This window comes from Schistocerca gregaria, unplaced genomic scaffold, assembly GCF_023897955.1.
Source record: "Schistocerca gregaria isolate iqSchGreg1 unplaced genomic scaffold, iqSchGreg1.2 ptg000749l, whole genome shotgun sequence".
Taxonomy (NCBI): domain Eukaryota; kingdom Metazoa; phylum Arthropoda; class Insecta; order Orthoptera; family Acrididae; genus Schistocerca; species Schistocerca gregaria.
The window spans coordinates 27,699-42,112 of record NW_026062125.1 but is presented as its reverse complement, the minus strand read 5'-3'; the positions used below and the strand labels follow the sequence as shown (position 1 = coordinate 42,112).

The 14,414-nt window shown below is 48.8% G+C and overlaps 13 non-coding genes across 13 annotated transcripts; all 13 read right to left on the bottom strand.

The window, feature by feature from the left end:
• Window positions 1-105: 105 nt before the first annotated feature.
• On the bottom strand, window positions 106-224 carry LOC126321552 (5S ribosomal RNA). The gene has a single exon (XR_007558320.1). It is a non-coding gene; the product is annotated as a 5S ribosomal RNA (ribosomal RNA).
• A 1,287-nt stretch (window positions 225-1,511) lies between these two features.
• Window positions 1,512-1,630, bottom strand: LOC126321592 (5S ribosomal RNA). The gene has a single exon (XR_007558360.1). It is a non-coding gene; the product is annotated as a 5S ribosomal RNA (ribosomal RNA).
• Window positions 1,631-2,548: 918 nt separating this feature from the next.
• On the bottom strand, window positions 2,549-2,667 carry LOC126321528 (5S ribosomal RNA). The gene has a single exon (XR_007558297.1). It is a non-coding gene; the product is annotated as a 5S ribosomal RNA (ribosomal RNA).
• Window positions 2,668-3,953: 1,286 nt separating this feature from the next.
• Window positions 3,954-4,072, bottom strand: LOC126321590 (5S ribosomal RNA). The gene has a single exon (XR_007558358.1). It is a non-coding gene; the product is annotated as a 5S ribosomal RNA (ribosomal RNA).
• Window positions 4,073-4,991: 919 nt separating this feature from the next.
• On the bottom strand, window positions 4,992-5,110 carry LOC126321589 (5S ribosomal RNA). The gene has a single exon (XR_007558357.1). It is a non-coding gene; the product is annotated as a 5S ribosomal RNA (ribosomal RNA).
• Window positions 5,111-6,029: 919 nt separating this feature from the next.
• LOC126321588 (5S ribosomal RNA) lies at window positions 6,030-6,148 on the bottom strand. Its single transcript, XR_007558356.1, has one exon. It is a non-coding gene; the product is annotated as a 5S ribosomal RNA (ribosomal RNA).
• Window positions 6,149-7,067: 919 nt separating this feature from the next.
• Window positions 7,068-7,186, bottom strand: LOC126321517 (5S ribosomal RNA). Its single transcript, XR_007558286.1, has one exon. It is a non-coding gene; the product is annotated as a 5S ribosomal RNA (ribosomal RNA).
• Window positions 7,187-8,105: 919 nt separating this feature from the next.
• On the bottom strand, window positions 8,106-8,224 carry LOC126321587 (5S ribosomal RNA). Its single transcript, XR_007558355.1, has one exon. It is a non-coding gene; the product is annotated as a 5S ribosomal RNA (ribosomal RNA).
• A 919-nt stretch (window positions 8,225-9,143) lies between these two features.
• On the bottom strand, window positions 9,144-9,262 carry LOC126321505 (5S ribosomal RNA). Its single transcript, XR_007558275.1, has one exon. It is a non-coding gene; the product is annotated as a 5S ribosomal RNA (ribosomal RNA).
• A 918-nt stretch (window positions 9,263-10,180) lies between these two features.
• Window positions 10,181-10,299, bottom strand: LOC126321586 (5S ribosomal RNA). Its single transcript, XR_007558354.1, has one exon. It is a non-coding gene; the product is annotated as a 5S ribosomal RNA (ribosomal RNA).
• A 919-nt stretch (window positions 10,300-11,218) lies between these two features.
• On the bottom strand, window positions 11,219-11,337 carry LOC126321585 (5S ribosomal RNA). Its single transcript, XR_007558353.1, has one exon. It is a non-coding gene; the product is annotated as a 5S ribosomal RNA (ribosomal RNA).
• Window positions 11,338-12,625: 1,288 nt separating this feature from the next.
• LOC126321584 (5S ribosomal RNA) lies at window positions 12,626-12,744 on the bottom strand. The gene has a single exon (XR_007558352.1). It is a non-coding gene; the product is annotated as a 5S ribosomal RNA (ribosomal RNA).
• Window positions 12,745-14,030: 1,286 nt separating this feature from the next.
• LOC126321583 (5S ribosomal RNA) lies at window positions 14,031-14,149 on the bottom strand. Its single transcript, XR_007558351.1, has one exon. It is a non-coding gene; the product is annotated as a 5S ribosomal RNA (ribosomal RNA).
• Window positions 14,150-14,414: the final 265 nt, after the last annotated feature.

Sequence of the window (14,414 nt, the reverse complement as noted above, 5' to 3'; positions counted from 1 at the left end):
TACAGTAGTTTAAAATGCTTGTGGAAGCATCTTTGTCGCACCTGAGAGTTTGTATGAAAAGAGGGCTGGCAGGTGTAGAGACATAAAATTTGAAAGAAGAGAGGGAGCCAACAGCACCCGGTGTTCCCAGGCAGTCACCCATCCAAGTACTAACCGGGCCCAATGTTGCTTAACTTCGGTGATCGGACGAGAACCGGTGTATTCAACATGGTATGGCCGTTGGCGTCCTTATACTGTAGCCGCACGGCACAAGAAGGATTCGCCTCTCCTCCCAATACACGCAATCGCCATTTTCGGTGGCACATTTGACGCAAAGCACGTCCTTCCACCTCGAAGGCGACGCGCAGTGCGGCGCGCCGCCACGTGGGTCAGACGCACAACACAGCTGCTCGTTGCACCGCCCGTCATTCGTTTGGTTCGTGCGGCCTCCGACACTCGCGGGAGACGCACCTTGTTATTGTTGTCCGTCGCAGGGATTGCGCGCGGCCGGGCGGCGGGTGGACTGCGCGGGGTGTGGCAGTGTCCTGCTGGACCGAGAGAAGCGTTCTCACCTGCCTGACACGCGTCGCGCTTCTAGATATTTGCGTAATTCGCACGGTGCATAATCGGCTGTCACCTTCCGTCCCGACTTGTCCCGACTTTGCTCGACTGCCGCTCGCTGCCGCTCGGGTCGCGGTCCATATGACAGCACAAGCACGAGGAACATCTGCGAGATGGGCGCGGGCCGAACCGGCGTGTCCGAGGCGACGTGTGCGGCCGTTCGGAGCTACCAGAGCAGCTCTGTGCCGCGCCGTGCCGTGGAAAGGTGCGAAAACATGCACACAAGACACAGGCTTTTCGACAAAGTATCCATCTCTTGTAGCGACGAAAGGTAAATTTTTGTTTACAAATTTGCCGTTGTGCACTGCTACAAAACAATATGCCCTGACGTATTTCACAACATTTCTGTCACTTCATACTGTTTTGTTATTTCCAGAGACTCTTTGGAAGTCTTCCTTGGCGCACTCTTTTCAAACTGAGTTCCTTAATATCGTATCTTACGATAGTTTAAAATCAGTATCGAAGCATCTTTGTCACATGAGAAAGGTAGCATGAAAAAACGGCTGGCAGGGGTAGCGACAAGAAGCAAGAAATGAAGACAGCCAGAGTTCCCAGGCGGTCGCCGATCCGAATATAAACGTTGTTGCTTATCTTCGGTGGTCGGACGGGAACAGGTTTTTTTTTTTTTTAATGTAGTTAGTTTTTGGAATTTAGCGCTCCTACAAAACAGTAGGCTCTGACGCATTTCAAGAGCACATCTGTCGATTCGCAGTGTTTCGTTATTTTCAACGAGTTCCTATCACTCTTCCTCCGCGCATTCTTGTACAAACTGAGTTCATTACTGTAATTTCGCATCTTTCGTTTAATACAGTAGTTTAAAATGCTTGTGGAAGCATCTTTGTCGCACCTGAGAGTTTGTATGAAAAGAGGGCTGGCAGGTGTAGAGACATAAAATTTGAAAGAAGAGAGGGAGCCAACAGCACCCGGTGTTCCCAGGCGGTCACCCATCCAAGTACTAACCGGGCCCGATGTTGCTTAACTTCGGTGATCGGACGAGAACCGGTGTATTCAACATGGTATGGCCGTTGGCGTCCTTATACTGTAGCCGCACGGCACAAGAAGGATTCGCCTCTCCTCCCAATACACGCAATCGCCATTTTCGGTGGCACATTTGACGCAAAGCACGTCCTTCCACCTCGAAGGCGACGCGCAGTGCGGCGCGCCGCCACGTGGGTCAGACGCACAACACAGCTGCTCGTTGCACCGCCCGTCATTCGTTTGGTTCGTGCGGCCTCCGACACTCGCGCGAAAACATGCACACAAGACACAGGCTTTTCGACAAAGTATCCATCTCTTGTAGCGACGAAAGGTAAATTTTTGTTTTCAAATTTGCCGTTGTGCACTGCTACAAAACAATATGCCCTGACGTATTTCACAACATTTCTGTCACTTCATACTGTTTTGTTATTTCCAGAGACTCTTTGGAAGTCTTCCTTGGCGCACTCTTTTCAAACTGAGTTCCTTAATATCGTATCTTACGATAGTTTAAAATCAGTATGGAAGCATCTTTGTCACATGAGAAAGGTAGCATGAAAAAACGGCTGGCAGGGGTAGCGACAAGAAGCAAGAAATGAAGACAGCCAGAGTTCCCAGGCGGTCGCCGATCCGAATATAAACGTTGTTGCTTATCTTCGGTGGTCGGACGGGAACAGGTTTTTTTTTTTTTAATGTAGTTAGTTTTTGGAATTTAGCGCTCCTACAAAACAGTAGGCTCTGACGCATTTCAAGAGCACATCTGTCGATTCGCAGTGTTTCGTTATTTTCAACGAGTTCCTATCACTCTTCCTCCGCGCATTCTTGTACAAACTGAGTTCATTACTGTAATTTCGCATCTTTCGTTTAATACAGTAGTTTAAAATGCTTGTGGAAGCATCTTTGTCGCACCTGAGAGTTTGTATGAAAAGAGGGCTGGCAGGTGTAGAGACATAAAATTTGAAAGAAGAGAGGGAGCCAACAGCACCCGGTGTTCCCAGGCGGTCACCCATCCAAGTACTAACCGGGCCCAATGTTGCTTAACTTCGGTGATCGGACGAGAACCGGTGTATTCAACATGGTATGGCCGTTGGCGTCCTTATACTGTAGCCGCACGGCACAAGAAGGATTCGCCTCTCCTCCCAATACACGCAATCGCCATTTTCGGTGGCACATTTGACGCAAAGCACGTCCTTCCACCTCGAAGGCGACGCGCAGTGCGGCGCGCCGCCACGTGGGTCAGACGCACAACACAGCTGCTCGTTGCACCGCCCGTCATTCGTTTGGTTCGTGCGGCCTCCGACACTCGCGGGAGACGCACCTTGTTATTGTTGTCCGTCGCAGGGATTGCGCGCGGCCGGGCGGCGGGTGGACTGCGCGGGGTGTGGCAGTGTCCTGCTGGACCGAGAGAAGCGTTCTCACCTGCCTGACACGCGTCGCGCTTCTAGATATTTGCGTAATTCGCACGGTGCATAATCGGCTGTCACCTTCCGTCCCGACTTGTCCCGACTTTGCTCGACTGCCGCTCGCTGCCGCTCGGGTCGCGGTCCATATGACAGCACAAGCACGAGGAACATCTGCGAGATGGGCGCGGGCCGAACCGGCGTGTCCGAGGCGACGTGTGCGGCCGTTCGGAGCTACCAGAGCAGCTCTGTGCCGCGCCGTGCCGTGGAAAGGTGCGAAAACATGCACACAAGACACAGGCTTTTCGACAAAGTATCCATCTCTTGTAGCGACGAAAGGTAAATTTTTGTTTACAAATTTGCCGTTGTGCACTGCTACAAAACAATATGCCCTGACGTATTTCACAACATTTCTGTCACTTCATACTGTTTTGTTATTTCCAGAGACTCTTTGGAAGTCTTCCTTGGCGCACTCTTTTCAAACTGAGTTCCTTAATATCGTATCTTACGATAGTTTAAAATCAGTATCGAAGCATCTTTGTCACATGAGAAAGGTAGCATGAAAAAACGGCTGGCAGGGGTAGCGACAAGAAGCAAGAAATGAAGACAGCCAGAGTTCCCAGGCGGTCGCCGATCCGAATATAAACGTTGTTGCTTATCTTCGGTGGTCGGACGGGAACAGGTTTTTTTTTTTTTAATGTAGTTAGTTTTTGGAATTTAGCGCTCCTACAAAACAGTAGGCTCTGACGCATTTCAAGAGCACATCTGTCGATTCGCAGTGTTTCGTTATTTTCAACGAGTTCCTATCACTCTTCCTCCGCGCATTCTTGTACAAACTGAGTTCATTACTGTAATTTCGCATCTTTCGTTTAATACAGTAGTTTAAAATGCTTGTGGAAGCATCTTTGTCGCACCTGAGAGTTTGTATGAAAAGAGGGCTGGCAGGTGTAGAGACATAAAATTTGAAAGAAGAGAGGGAGCCAACAGCACCCGGTGTTCCCAGGCGGTCACCCATCCAAGTACTAACCGGGCCCGATGTTGCTTAACTTCGGTGATCGGACGAGAACCGGTGTATTCAACATGGTATGGCCGTTGGCGTCCTTATACTGTAGCCGCACGGCACAAGAAGGATTCGCCTCTCCTCCCAATACACGCAATCGCCATTTTCGGTGGCACATTTGACGCAAAGCACGTCCTTCCACCTCGAAGGCGACGCGCAGTGCGGCGCGCCGCCACGTGGGTCAGACGCACAACACAGCTGCTCGTTGCACCGCCCGTCATTCGTTTGGTTCGTGCGGCCTCCGACACTCGCGCGAAAACATGCACACAAGACACAGGCTTTTCGACAAAGTATCCATCTCTTGTAGCGACGAAAGGTAAATTTTTGTTTACAAATTTGCCGTTGTGCACTGCTACAAAACAATATGCCCTGACGTATTTCACAACATTTCTGTCACTTCATACTGTTTTGTTATTTCCAGAGACTCTTTGGAAGTCTTCCTTGGCGCACTCTTTTCAAACTGAGTTCCTTAATATCGTATCTTACGATAGTTTAAAATCAGTATGGAAGCATCTTTGTCACATGAGAAAGGTAGCATGAAAAAACGGCTGGCAGGGGTAGCGACAAGAAGCAAGAAATGAAGACAGCCAGAGTTCCCAGGCGGTCGCCGATCCGAATATAAACGTTGTTGCTTATCTTCGGTGGTCGGACGGGAACAGGTTTTTTTTTTTTTTAATGTAGTTAGTTTTTGGAATTTAGCGCTCCTACAAAACAGTAGGCTCTGACGCATTTCAAGAGCACATCTGTCGATTCGCAGTGTTTCGTTATTTTCAACGAGTTCCTATCACTCTTCCTCCGCGCATTCTTGTACAAACTGAGTTCATTACTGTAATTTCGCATCTTTCGTTTAATACAGTAGTTTAAAATGCTTGTGGAAGCATCTTTGTCGCACCTGAGAGTTTGTATGAAAAGAGGGCTGGCAGGTGTAGAGACATAAAATTTGAAAGAAGAGAGGGAGCCAACAGCACCCGGTGTTCCCAGGCGGTCACCCATCCAAGTACTAACCGGGCCCGATGTTGCTTAACTTCGGTGATCGGACGAGAACCGGTGTATTCAACATGGTATGGCCGTTGGCGTCCTTATACTGTAGCCGCACGGCACAAGAAGGATTCGCCTCTCCTCCCAATACACGCAATCGCCATTTTCGGTGGCACATTTGACGCAAAGCACGTCCTTCCACCTCGAAGGCGACGCGCAGTGCGGCGCGCCGCCACGTGGGTCAGACGCACAACACAGCTGCTCGTTGCACCGCCCGTCATTCGTTTGGTTCGTGCGGCCTCCGACACTCGCGCGAAAACATGCACACAAGACACAGGCTTTTCGACAAAGTATCCATCTCTTGTAGCGACGAAAGGTAAATTTTTGTTTACAAATTTGCCGTTGTGCACTGCTACAAAACAATATGCCCTGACGTATTTCACAACATTTCTGTCACTTCATACTGTTTTGTTATTTCCAGAGACTCTTTGGAAGTCTTCCTTGGCGCACTCTTTTCAAACTGAGTTCCTTAATATCGTATCTTACGATAGTTTAAAATCAGTATGGAAGCATCTTTGTCACATGAGAAAGGTAGCATGAAAAAACGGCTGGCAGGGGTAGCGACAAGAAGCAAGAAATGAAGACAGCCAGAGTTCCCAGGCGGTCGCCGATCCGAATATAAACGTTGTTGCTTATCTTCGGTGGTCGGACGGGAACAGGTTTTTTTTTTTTTTAATGTAGTTAGTTTTTGGAATTTAGCGCTCCTACAAAACAGTAGGCTCTGACGCATTTCAAGAGCACATCTGTCGATTCGCAGTGTTTCGTTATTTTCAACGAGTTCCTATCACTCTTCCTCCGCGCATTCTTGTACAAACTGAGTTCATTACTGTAATTTCGCATCTTTCATTTAATACAGTAGTTTAAAATGCTTGTGGAAGCATCTTTGTCGCACCTGAGAGTTTGTATGAAAAGAGGGCTGGCAGGTGTAGAGACATAAAATTTGAAAGAAGAGAGGGAGCCAACAGCACCCGGTGTTCCCAGGCGGTCACCCATCCAAGTACTAACCGGGCCCGATGTTGCTTAACTTCGGTGATCGGACGAGAACCGGTGTATTCAACATGGTATGGCCGTTGGCGTCCTTATACTGTAGCCGCACGGCACAAGAAGGATTCGCCTCTCCTCCCAATACACGCAATCGCCATTTTCGGTGGCACATTTGACGCAAAGCACGTCCTTCCACCTCGAAGGCGACGCGCAGTGCGGCGCGCCGCCACGTGGGTCAGACGCACAACACAGCTGCTCGTTGCACCGCCCGTCATTCGTTTGGTTCGTGCGGCCTCCGACACTCGCGCGAAAACATGCACACAAGACACAGGCTTTTCGACAAAGTATCCATCTCTTGTAGCGACGAAAGGTAAATTTTTGTTTACAAATTTGCCGTTGTGCACTGCTACAAAACAATATGCCCTGACGTATTTCACAACATTTCTGTCACTTCATACTGTTTTGTTATTTCCAGAGACTCTTTGGAAGTCTTCCTTGGCGCACTCTTTTCAAACTGAGTTCCTTAATATCGTATCTTACGATAGTTTAAAATCAGTATGGAAGCATCTTTGTCACATGAGAAAGGTAGCATGAAAAAACGGCTGGCAGGGGTAGCGACAAGAAGCAAGAAATGAAGACAGCCAGAGTTCCCAGGCGGTCGCCGATCCGAATATAAACGTTGTTGCTTATCTTCGGTGGTCGGACGGGAACAGGTTTTTTTTTTTTTTAATGTAGTTAGTTTTTGGAATTTAGCGCTCCTACAAAACAGTAGGCTCTGACGCATTTCAAGAGCACATCTGTCGATTCGCAGTGTTTCGTTATTTTCAACGAGTTCCTATCACTCTTCCTCCGCGCATTCTTGTACAAACTGAGTTCATTACTGTAATTTCGCATCTTTCGTTTAATACAGTAGTTTAAAATGCTTGTGGAAGCATCTTTGTCGCACCTGAGAGTTTGTATGAAAAGAGGGCTGGCAGGTGTAGAGACATAAAATTTGAAAGAAGAGAGGGAGCCAACAGCACCCGGTGTTCCCAGGCGGTCACCCATCCAAGTACTAACCGGGCCCAATGTTGCTTAACTTCGGTGATCGGACGAGAACCGGTGTATTCAACATGGTATGGCCGTTGGCGTCCTTATACTGTAGCCGCACGGCACAAGAAGGATTCGCCTCTCCTCCCAATACACGCAATCGCCATTTTCGGTGGCACATTTGACGCAAAGCACGTCCTTCCACCTCGAAGGCGACGCGCAGTGCGGCGCGCCGCCACGTGGGTCAGACGCACAACACAGCTGCTCGTTGCACCGCCCGTCATTCGTTTGGTTCGTGCGGCCTCCGACACTCGCGCGAAAACATGCACACAAGACACAGGCTTTTCGACAAAGTATCCATCTCTTGTAGCGACGAAAGGTAAATTTTTGTTTACAAATTTGCCGTTGTGCACTGCTACAAAACAATATGCCCTGACGTATTTCACAACATTTCTGTCACTTCATACTGTTTTGTTATTTCCAGAGACTCTTTGGAAGTCTTCCTTGGCGCACTCTTTTCAAACTGAGTTCCTTAATATCGTATCTTACGATAGTTTAAAATCAGTATCGAAGCATCTTTGTCACATGAGAAAGGTAGCATGAAAAAACGGCTGGCAGGGGTAGCGACAAGAAGCAAGAAATGAAGACAGCCAGAGTTCCCAGGCGGTCGCCGATCCGAATATAAACGTTGTTGCTTATCTTCGGTGGTCGGACGGGAACAGGTTTTTTTTTTTTTTAATGTAGTTAGTTTTTGGAATTTAGCGCTCCTACAAAACAGTAGGCTCTGACGCATTTCAAGAGCACATCTGTCGATTCGCAGTGTTTCGTTATTTTCAACGAGTTCCTATCACTCTTCCTCCGCGCATTCTTGTACAAACTGAGTTCATTACTGTAATTTCGCATCTTTCGTTTAATACAGTAGTTTAAAATGCTTGTGGAAGCATCTTTGTCGCACCTGAGAGTTTGTATGAAAAGAGGGCTGGCAGGTGTAGAGACATAAAATTTGAAAGAAGAGAGGGAGCCAACAGCACCCGGTGTTCCCAGGCGGTCACCCATCCAAGTACTAACCGGGCCCGATGTTGCTTAACTTCGGTGATCGGACGAGAACCGGTGTATTCAACATGGTATGGCCGTTGGCGTCCTTATACTGTAGCCGCACGGCACAAGAAGGATTCGCCTCTCCTCCCAATACACGCAATCGCCATTTTCGGTAGCACATTTGACGCAAAGCACGTCCTTCCACCTCGAAGGCGACGCGCAGTGCGGCGCGCCGCCACGTGGGTCAGACGCACAACACAGCTGCTCGTTGCACCGCCCGTCATTCGTTTGGTTCGTGCGGCCTCCGACACTCGCGCGAAAACATGCACACAAGACACAGGCTTTTCGACAAAGTATCCATCTCTTGTAGCGACGAAAGGTAAATTTTTGTTTACAAATTTGCCGTTGTGCACTGCTACAAAACAATATGCCCTGACGTATTTCACAACATTTCTGTCACTTCATACTGTTTTGTTATTTCCAGAGACTCTTTGGAAGTCTTCCTTGGCGCACTCTTTTCAAACTGAGTTCCTTAATATCGTATCTTACGATAGTTTAAAATCAGTATGGAAGCATCTTTGTCACATGAGAAAGGTAGCATGAAAAAACGGCTGGCAGGGGTAGCGACAAGAAGCAAGAAATGAAGACAGCAGAGTTCCCAGGCGGTCGCCGATCCGAATATAAACGTTTTTGCTTATCTTCGGTGGTCGGACGGGAACAGGTTTTTTTTTTTTTTTAATGTAGTTAGTTTTTGGAATTTAGCGCTCCTACAAAACAGTAGGCTCTGACGCATTTCAAGAGCACATCTGTCGATTCGCAGTGTTTCGTTATTTTCAACGAGTTCCTATCACTCTTCCTCCGCGCATTCTTGTACAAACTGAGTTCATTACTGTAATTTCGCATCTTTCGTTTAATACAGTAGTTTAAAATGCTTGTGGAAGCATCTTTGTCGCACCTGAGAGTTTGTATGAAAAGAGGGCTGGCAGGTGTAGAGACATAAAATTTGAAAGAAGAGAGGGAGCCAACAGCACCCGGTGTTCCCAGGCGGTCACCCATCCAAGTACTAACCGGGCCCAATGTTGCTTAACTTCGGTGATCGGACGAGAACCGGTGTATTCAACATGGTATGGCCGTTGGCGTCCTTATACTGTAGCCGCACGGCACAAGAAGGATTCGCCTCTCCTCCCAATACACGCAATCGCCATTTTCGGTGGCACATTTGACGCAAAGCACGTCCTTCCACCTCGAAGGCGACGCGCAGTGCGGCGCGCCGCCACGTGGGTCAGACGCACAACACAGCTGCTCGTTGCACCGCCCGTCATTCGTTTGGTTCGTGCGGCCTCCGACACTCGCGCGAAAACATGCACACAAGACACAGGCTTTTCGACAAAGTATCCATCTCTTGTAGCGACGAAAGGTAAATTTTTGTTTACAAATTTGCCGTTGTGCACTGCTACAAAACAATATGCCCTGACGTATTTCACAACATTTCTGTCACTTCATACTGTTTTGTTATTTCCAGAGACTCTTTGGAAGTCTTCCTTGGCGCACTCTTTTCAAACTGAGTTCCTTAATATCGTATCTTACGATAGTTTAAAATCAGTATCGAAGCATCTTTGTCACATGAGAAAGGTAGCATGAAAAAACGGCTGGCAGGGGTAGCGACAAGAAGCAAGAAATGAAGACAGCCAGAGTTCCCAGGCGGTCGCCGATCCGAATATAAACGTTGTTGCTTATCTTCGGTGGTCGGACGGGAACAGGTTTTTTTTTTTTTAATGTAGTTAGTTTTTGGAATTTAGCGCTCCTACAAAACAGTAGGCTCTGACGCATTTCAAGAGCACATCTGTCGATTCGCAGTGTTTCGTTATTTTCAACGAGTTCCTATCACTCTTCCTCCGCGCATTCTTGTACAAACTGAGTTCATTACTGTAATTTCGCATCTTTCGTTTAATACAGTAGTTTAAAATGCTTGTGGAAGCATCTTTGTCGCACCTGAGAGTTTGTATGAAAAGAGGGCTGGCAGGTGTAGAGACATAAAATTTGAAAGAAGAGAGGGAGCCAACAGCACCCGGTGTTCCCAGGCGGTCACCCATCCAAGTACTAACCGGGCCCGATGTTGCTTAACTTCGGTGATCGGACGAGAACCGGTGTATTCAACATGGTATGGCCGTTGGCGTCCTTATACTGTAGCCGCACGGCACAAGAAGGATTCGCCTCTCCTCCCAATACACGCAATCGCCATTTTCGGTGGCACATTTGACGCAAAGCACGTCCTTCCACCTCGAAGGCGACGCGCAGTGCGGCGCGCCGCCACGTGGGTCAGACGCACAACACAGCTGCTCGTTGCACCGCCCGTCATTCGTTTGGTTCGTGCGGCCTCCGACACTCGCGCGAAAACATGCACACAAGACACAGGCTTTTCGACAAAGTATCCATCTCTTGTAGCGACGAAAGGTAAATTTTTGTTTACAAATTTGCCGTTGTGCACTGCTACAAAACAATATGCCCTGACGTATTTCACAACATTTCTGTCACTTCATACTGTTTTGTTATTTCCAGAGACTCTTTGGAAGTCTTCCTTGGCGCACTCTTTTCAAACTGAGTTCCTTAATATCGTATCTTACGATAGTTTAAAATCAGTATCGAAGCATCTTTGTCACATGAGAAAGGTAGCATGAAAAAACGGCTGGCAGGGGTAGCGACAAGAAGCAAGAAATGAAGACAGCCAGAGTTCCCAGGCGGTCGCCGATCCGAATATAAACGTTGTTGCTTATCTTCGGTGGTCGGACGGGAACAGGTTTTTTTTTTTTTTAATGTAGTTAGTTTTTGGAATTTAGCGCTCCTACAAAACAGTAGGCTCTGACGCATTTCAAGAGCACATCTGTCGATTCGCAGTGTTTCGTTATTTTCAACGAGTTCCTATCACTCTTCCTCCGCGCATTCTTGTACAAACTGAGTTCATTACTGTAATTTCGCATCTTTCGTTTAATACAGTAGTTTAAAATGCTTGTGGAAGCATCTTTGTCGCACCTGAGAGTTTGTATGAAAAGAGGGCTGGCAGGTGTAGAGACATAAAATTTGAAAGAAGAGAGGGAGCCAACAGCACCCGGTGTTCCCAGGCGGTCACCCATCCAAGTACTAACCGGGCCCGATGTTGCTTAACTTCGGTGATCGGACGAGAACCGGTGTATTCAACATGGTATGGCCGTTGGCGTCCTTATACTGTAGCCGCACGGCACAAGAAGGATTCGCCTCTCCTCCCAATACACGCAATCGCCATTTTCGGTGGCACATTTGACGCAAAGCACGTCCTTCCACCTCGAAGGCGACGCGCAGTGCGGCGCGCCGCCACGTGGGTCAGACGCACAACACAGCTGCTCGTTGCACCGCCCGTCATTCGTTTGGTTCGTGCGGCCTCCGACACTCGCGGGAGACGCACCTTGTTATTGTTGTCCGTCGCAGGGATTGCGCGCGGCCGGGCGGCGGGTGGACTGCGCGGGGTGTGGCAGTGTCCTGCTGGACCGAGAGAAGCGTTCTCACCTGCCTGACACGCGTCGCGCTTCTAGATATTTGCGTAATTCGCACGGTGCATAATCGGCTGTCACCTTCCGTCCCGACTTGTCCCGACTTTGCTCGACTGCCGCTCGCTGCCGCTCGGGTCGCGGTCCATATGACAGCACAAGCACGAGGAACATCTGCGAGATGGGCGCGGGCCGAACCGGCGTGTCCGAGGCGACGTGTGCGGCCGTTCGGAGCTACCAGAGCAGCTCTGTGCCGCGCCGTGCCGTGGAAAGGTGCGAAAACATGCACACAAGACACAGGCTTTTCGACAAAGTATCCATCTCTTGTAGCGACGAAAGGTAAATTTTTGTTTACAAATTTGCCGTTGTGCACTGCTACAAAACAATATGCCCTGACGTATTTCACAACATTTCTGTCACTTCATACTGTTTTGTTATTTCCAGAGACTCTTTGGAAGTCTTCCTTGGCGCACTCTTTTCAAACTGAGTTCCTTAATATCGTATCTTACGATAGTTTAAAATCAGTATCGAAGCATCTTTGTCACATGAGAAAGGTAGCATGAAAAAACGGCTGGCAGGGGTAGCGACAAGAAGCAAGAAATGAAGACAGCCAGAGTTCCCAGGCGGTCGCCGATCCGAATATAAACGTTGTTGCTTATCTTCGGTGGTCGGACGGGAACAGGTTTTTTTTTTTTTTTAATGTAGTTAGTTTTTGGAATTTAGCGCTCCTACAAAACAGTAGGCTCTGACGCATTTCAAGAGCACATCTGTCGATTCGCAGTGTTTCGTTATTTTCAACGAGTTCCTATCACTCTTCCTCCGCGCATTCTTGTACAAACTGAGTTCATTACTGTAATTTCGCATCTTTCGTTTAATACAGTAGTTTAAAATGCTTGTGGAAGCATCTTTGTCGCACCTGAGAGTTTGTATGAAAAGAGGGCTGGCAGGTGTAGAGACATAAAATTTGAAAGAAGAGAGGGAGCCAACAGCACCCGGTGTTCCCAGGCGGTCACCCATCCAAGTACTAACCGGGCCCGATGTTGCTTAACTTCGGTGATCGGACGAGAACCGGTGTATTCAACATGGTATGGCCGTTGGCGTCCTTATACTGTAGCCGCACGGCACAAGAAGGATTCGCCTCTCCTCCCAATACACGCAATCGCCATTTTCGGTGGCACATTTGACGCAAAGCACGTCCTTCCACCTCGAAGGCGACGCGCAGTGCGGCGCGCCGCCACGTGGGTCAGACGCACAACACAGCTGCTCGTTGCACCGCCCGTCATTCGTTTGGTTCGTGCGGCCTCCGACACTCGCGGGAGACGCACCTTGTTATTGTTGTCCGTCGCAGGGATTGCGCGCGGCCGGGCGGCGGGTGGACTGCGCGGGGTGTGGCAGTGTCCTGCTGGACCGAGAGAAGCGTTCTCACCTGCCTGACACGCGTCGCGCTTCTAGATATTTGCGTAATTCGCACGGTGCATAATCGGCTGTCACCTTCCGTCCCGACTTGTCCCGACTTTGCTCGACTGCCGCTCGCTGCCGCTCGGGTCGCGGTCCATATGACAGCACAAGCACGAGGAACATCTGCGAGATGGGCGCGGGCCGAACCGGCGTGTCCGAGGCGACGTGTGCGGCCGTTCGGAGCTACCAGAGCAGCTCTGTGCCGCGCCGTGCCGTGGAAAGGTGCGAAAACATGCACACAAGACACAGGCTTTTCGACAAAGTATCCATCTCTTGTAGCGACGAAAGGTAAATTTTTGTTTACAAATTTGCCGTTGTGCACTGCTACAAAACAATATGCCCTGACGTATTTCACAACATTTCTGTCACTTCATACTGTTTTGTTATTTCCAGAGACTCTTTGGAAGTCTTCCTTGGCGCACTCTTTTCAAACTGAGTTCCTTAATATCGTATCTTACGATAGTTTAAAATCAGTATCGAAGCATCTTTGTCACATGAGAAAGGTAGCATGAAAAAACGGCTGGCAGGGGTAGCGACAAGAAGCAAGAAATGAAGACAGCCAGAGTTCCCAGGCGGTCGCCGATCCGAATATAAACGTTGTTGCTTATCTTCGGTGGTCGGACGGGAACAGGTTTTTTTTTTTTTAATGTAGTTAGTTTTTGGAATTTAGCGCTCCTACAAAACAGTAGGCTCTGACGCATTTCAAGAGCACATCTGTCGATTCGCAGTGTTTCGTTATTTTCAACGAGTTCCTATCACTCTTCCTCCGCGCATTCTTGTACAAACTGAGTTCATTACTGTAATTTCGCATCTTTCGTTTAATACAGTAGTTTAAAATGCTTGTGGAAGCATCTTTGTCGCACCTGAGAGTTTGTATGAAAAGAGGGCTGGCAGGTGTAGAGACATAAAATTTGAAAGAAGAGAGGGAGCCAACAGCACCCGGTGTTCCCAGGCGGTCACCCATCCAAGTACTAACCGGGCCCGATGTTGCTTAACTTCGGTGATCGGACGAGAACCGGTGTATTCAACATGGTATGGCCGTTGGCGTCCTTATACTGTAGCCGCACGGCACAAGAAGGATTCGCCTCTCCTCCCAATACACGCAATCGCCATTTTCGGTGGCACATTTGACGCAAAGCACGTCCTTCCACCTCGAAGGCGACGCGCAGTGCGGCGCGCCGCCACGTGGGTCAGACGCACAACACAGCTGCTCGTTGCACCGCCCGTCATTCGTTTGGTTCGTGCGGCCTCCGACACTCGCGCGAAAACATGCACACAAGACACAGGCTTTTCGACAAAGTATCCATCTCT